Genomic DNA, 5,763 nt, shown 5'->3' with positions numbered 1-5,763 from the left:
AAAACTGAAATGCATAGTCATAGCTACTTAAAGGTCCTTGGAAACCTTTTTGCTGGGAAAGAAAATGCCATCAAATTTGTTAAGTTGTGACGTTTAAAAGAAATAGCGACGGAAGACCGACAAAATCTTTATCAGAATCAGATATCGTAACAGAGATCGCAAGATAAACTGAACAAGAACTAGTCGACGGGATTTAAAAACTATTTGATAAAATACTAATATATATATGCGCTATGAAACGTTTTTGACCCATTTTAGTCTCAAAAACCTTCTATCTAGGGGAGAGGCCGCATCTGGTTACAAAAAGCATTTAAAGAAATCAAATTTCTCCTTCATTCCTTTATTACTAGCTATTAGTGTAGTTCAAAATTACAGTTGTCCACGAGCAGTTATACTTTGTTGTTTTAGAGATGTCGTGGAACTGTCCAGGGTCCAGGGGGGGCCGGACTACTCCCTTAAATAAGCCATACAGGTATTTTCGGCGCAAAAAGTATCGTTTGTGAGCCGATTTGAATTGAAAAAAACGGCACAAAGTTTGATCATTTTAATTTTGAAGAAGGATATGTTTTTCACTCTGGCCTGGAAAATGAGTGTGATATTTGCGCGATTATTCTCAAGTAAATCAGAAAATATGAAGCCCTCCTAAAATATTGGCGAAAAATGGAAGTGACTCCTTGCCAACTGAGATCATGCATTGGAGACGTAAAGTAATCTTTTGATTAAAAAACTAATAGGGTATCGCGATAAACTGCATATTTGGTCTACAAAAGCGTGAGGGGTTTAAACTCGCCGTGCAACCCTAGAAAAAAATTCGGAGAGTACACCCCCCGGTGAAGAACTTGAAAAAACGCAGTTGAACGCAACCTGAAAATAGTAAGAAAATTTAAGAGAAACGGAATTCAGTTTCATTTTATTTGAGGTATAAATTCTATAAAGAGCACCTCCTGATCAAGTTTGCATTTCTGTTTACTTTTTTAATGAAAAAAAAAAAAAAATCGTTAAGAATATGTATTAGCATGGAAAAAAACACCACATTTTCGAAGTAGAAGTATTTTTCGTTATCGAGAAAAGATGGCGTAGAAGTACGAGGGACAGCATGGGGACTCGTACATTAGGTTTTTAAAATTCAAGGCAATATCCCAGAACGACATTTATATTCGGATTCTTCCCTCGAGATCTCAGAAAAAATATAATTCCACTACCTTGTCCCCACTAACATTAAATGGAAATTACGGCATGACGATCTTTTTTCAATCGATGAAACATTCGAATGCGATAATATTGCTTTTGCCCGCCGTTCACCGGGTCATGCCTCTGTAAACGAGCCTTGTAAACGCTTTACAGTACAGAGGTCTACAGACAAAAACACCACACACGAAGGTAAAATCACTGTTATGAGAACACTGAGCTTTAAAAAAGCATAGCCGAAGAAATTTCACAGTATTTGCCCCTCTAGCTCCCTGGAGAGAAAATTACGAAAGGAGAATAAATATATTTTTAAGTAAATCAACGCTACAATGGTAAACGCGGTGGGTGGTTTAATTTGTAATTGCCGACTCGATCGAAGACTTTCCAAAATGTCCGGCGTATAGCGGGCGAGCTATTGAGCTCCTCGGCTTGAGAATTCGGGTATACCTCAAATGTATTGTAATTGAGAGTAAAAGAAGTCTTTAAAACTCAGTTGTCATTGAAACCGAAAAATGAAATACTTTGGGACGAAACGAAATTGTCAAGTGAATACCTGCAATGAGTGACTGATTTTCTTTCCCAAGCCAGCTACTTTTACTTTCAACGTCTCTTCTCTCGATCTATCGTTTGTTTTGTCTATCGTTCAAGTCCAACTCGTCATAAAATAATAACTGTACGGCATATTTTTGTCAAGTGTTTCAGCAAACAAAAATAACAGAACTACATTTATTCAGTGTGGCTTTTGTCAATTTATTCCAACAAACCCCAATCAGTTATCCGTCGCGTAAACTTTGTAAATTCTGTGAGTTCCTGATTAAATAAAGCTCGGGGCGTCTTAAATGCGGCTAGATGAATATATATATATATATATATATATATAACAAAAAAAAAAAATTCTACGCCTACACGGCTTTTCCTTCCAACCTTTATTAAAACAAATTGCAAAGTTCCGAAATTTCTGTCTTGTTAATTAGCTAGGAACGCCAGATGGAAAGTTTCGTTACAAATAATCCTAGCATATTGGCGATAATATTTCATCGTTTGTTCAGGAGTACTTTGTAGGCGGGAAGACCTTTTGAGAGCGCGAACCATTATATTTCAGTTGACATTTTGGTCTAGATAATAATTATTTCAAATGTAAATTTTCGTCCCATGAGCTGAGCCATGTTTTTGCTTGGATATCGTGTCTGCGTCTGTTCGAAATTTTTTGCAGTAAATGTTTGTAGAAGAAGAAGTCAATTTGATATACTGAAGCTATATGGTCAGGTGGAAACACTAAAGATAATGAGATATTCTGATAAGACAAAGCTTGGCTTTAGAATCAGCTAATGGCGCTAAAGTATGAATATCATTCATTAGTATATTCTCAGCTCCGACTATTGCATTTCTAGCTCTCTGATTGGCTCAAAAACTCCGACTATTTAACAATTATTCCATGAAACCGCGTTGGATATGAAGTGATAAATAACCAACGAGCGCGTAGCGCGAGTTGGTTATGATCACTTCATATCCAACAAGGTCGAATGGAATAATTGTTTTAGTATATTCTTAATCGGGTTTTTGCCGCCGATTTTTATTTCAACAATTTTACAGAGCGGAAAATTTTTAAACTTGGCGCACTGTTTTCCATATAAGGTAAAACTCCGACTAATGGCTCATAGTCGGAGTTTTTGAGCCAATCAGAGAGCTAGAAATGCAATAGTCGGAGCTGAGAATATACTAAGAGCCATTAGTCGGAGTTTTACCTTATATGGAAAACAGTGCGCCAAGTTTAAAAATTTTCCGCTCTGTAAAATTGTTGAAATAAAAATCGGCGGCAAAAACCCGATTAAGAATATACTAAAACAATTATTCCATTCGACCTTGTTGGATATGAAGTGATCATAACCAACTCGCGCTACGCGCTCGTTGGTTATTTATCACTTCATATCCAACGCGGTTTCATGGAATAATTGTTAAATAACAAGAACTGAATTAAATTTATATTGGTCGGGAAAAACAATAGCCCAAAACTTATCGGTAGTGGCCACTGATAGCTTTTTTCACAAGCATCCTCCTAGCAAATTTTTCCGTCGTAAAAAAGCAAGAGAATCACTTTCAAAAATGAAAGCGAGACTGAATCTGAAGGTTTCAGCGCCTGAAAAAAATTATCGTTCAAGGCTCAATTTATATTTATATGTGTGCAAGAATATAAAAATGATTTTCGTTCAGGACTTTTAGCTGTCTCGTTACAAAGAGATAAATAAGCTTGCCACAGGTTCCATGATTTGCATCGATTTCACGACGCACCAGGGGATTTATTAACCGCCTTGTCCAGCAATTAGTTTGAGATATTCCGGTAAATGATAAATATCGGTTCGATGCTTATATTTGATTCAGAATTACCAACGGATCTATTAACAAAGTGATTCTCAAGTTCTCGAGGCATCTTATTCAATTTCCTTCACACTTGATAATCAAATTATTTATGTCTATGGTGTGTTCTCCACTTCCGTTAATGTACCACAACAATAAATCCTGAAATATTGCTTTTGGAAATTAAAAAGAAAGTTGTATTTTGTAGAAATTATCTCCAAACTTAAGAAGTGATTTAGTATGTAATTTTTAATTCGCGATTAAAATATATTTTGCCAACCGTCATAAATGTATGAATCAAAAGAAAAACGAGACAAATTCAGGTAACCCTCGTCTGTAACATTTTATTGAAAAAGTTTAACTCAACTTGGCTCAACCAGAATCTAAGTTGCAATGTAGACAAATCACAGTGCTTGGCATTCGGTATCCAAACATTTTCTTTTGTCATTGAAGCTAAGAAATAACGAACATTGCATGGGAGTTACAATGCGTGATTTTCAATCCCGATTTTAAAAACAAGAGACAATTGACTCCTTTCACGGTGTTTTCCAGGCTGTCGTTACGTACACCACCTTTGTAAACATAATTGGCTTTGAGACATAATTTCTTTTCAGATCCGGGCAGCGGTTTATTTGAAGTTCGGGAAAAAAATGATGATTTTGTTTGTACTATTTGTTTCATTCTTTCCTTGCTTCAACGAGATAATTGTTTAGTTTAGTTTAGTTTAGTTTAGCTATGCACTGAGAATGAGGGAAAACCATTTCAAAGCGAATGATATGCACATGCAGAAACAACATCACGAGCGGCAGATATTTCATTTTTACGAGGGAAATAACTCCCGAAGGCTAGCAATGAAACTAAAAGATAATAGTTTTGTATTTACATACCATCGACATCCATTCCGTGCGCGAATGCGACTTACACTGCCGTAATACAATTAAATAATTCATTATATGACCGAGAAGTTGATTCATTGTGATAGGCTGAGAGCAGGCCAATTTATCGTTAATTTTTAATTTTAGTGCAAATTAATACAGGAGCGTTCTTATTTTTCTCAGTCATATAATAAATGAGTAATCATACGAAAATTCGAGTAATCAAGGATTTACACTACTTGCCATGTTTGAAAATTCTTTCAAATTGCACTCTTCAATGGGCTCTTAGAATTTTGAGTGAATTTTCTAACATCACTCGTGGTGTGAATCTTTAATTGCACTCCAATTCCTACAGTTACCTCTGCTTTCACGTATTACAATACGGTTACACTTGACGCGCCTGGCTTTTCTGTCGTCCAAAACTATTACACTCTGACTGGAACTAACTGATCAGGCAAAATCTTACGATTGTACACACAGCACAGTTATAAAGAAAGAAAAGGCACGAAATTATTGATCACTATAATTGCCTTGCCCCTCTTCTTTTTTGACTAGGTTGCGGTTGAGGTAAATTTGTGAAATAAAGTAAATTGCTTACCTAGAGTAGCACGAATAGCAAGTTCCTTTCCCTTGTAGCCGAAGTTTTTAAAGAATGAAAAATGAAAAGAAGCAAACAATTTGATTTGGGCGGAACCTAAGGGGATGGGCTATAGTTAGCACCCAGAGGTAATGCATCTGTGACTTCGCCTACATCTGCGAACGAGATTATGGGGTACAATTTGTGTTACTGTACATGACGTATTTACTGAATCACTGAAAGATAACCGCTGACTTTCCAATATTGGCTTTGGCTCAACGGTAAACGTCGTCAAAGATGGCGGAGCGTTCTGGTGGCCTTCTGGTGAGTTTTGAAAGAAGTTTTTATGTTATATAGCAGCAGTGACGGCTGTCTGTGGATTTTGAACGGCGTTTTGAGTAGCGATGCTGACAACCTGATAATATGTGCGATGATGAAAGCGGAATGGCAATGGATATTCTCTTTACACCGTCTTTAGAACTCGGGTCGAAGTAGCCGAACAGATGACACAAAACTGGACATTTCGCAATTCAAGAATCCAAGAGAAAGAGCTTAAAATCGCGTCTAACTGACATGTATGTAGTACTTATTTCTTGTTTCCATTCTATTTGACACCTGAAATTGTAAGTTGAGGGAACTTGTGAGTTGAATCTTCTGCTGCAGAATTTTTACCTGCCACAAACCTGAACAATAGCGTATGGTATATGGCTCTAACTATTTTTGAAAGAAATGTATCAGGTGCCTCTTTTTGCCGAATTTATACTCGAA

Source organism: Orbicella franksi, chromosome 3 (assembly GCF_964199315.1).
Source record: "Orbicella franksi chromosome 3, jaOrbFran1.1, whole genome shotgun sequence".
In the NCBI taxonomy this organism is placed as follows: Eukaryota; Metazoa; Cnidaria; class Anthozoa; order Scleractinia; family Merulinidae; genus Orbicella; species Orbicella franksi.
Note: the sequence above shows the minus strand (reverse complement) of the source record.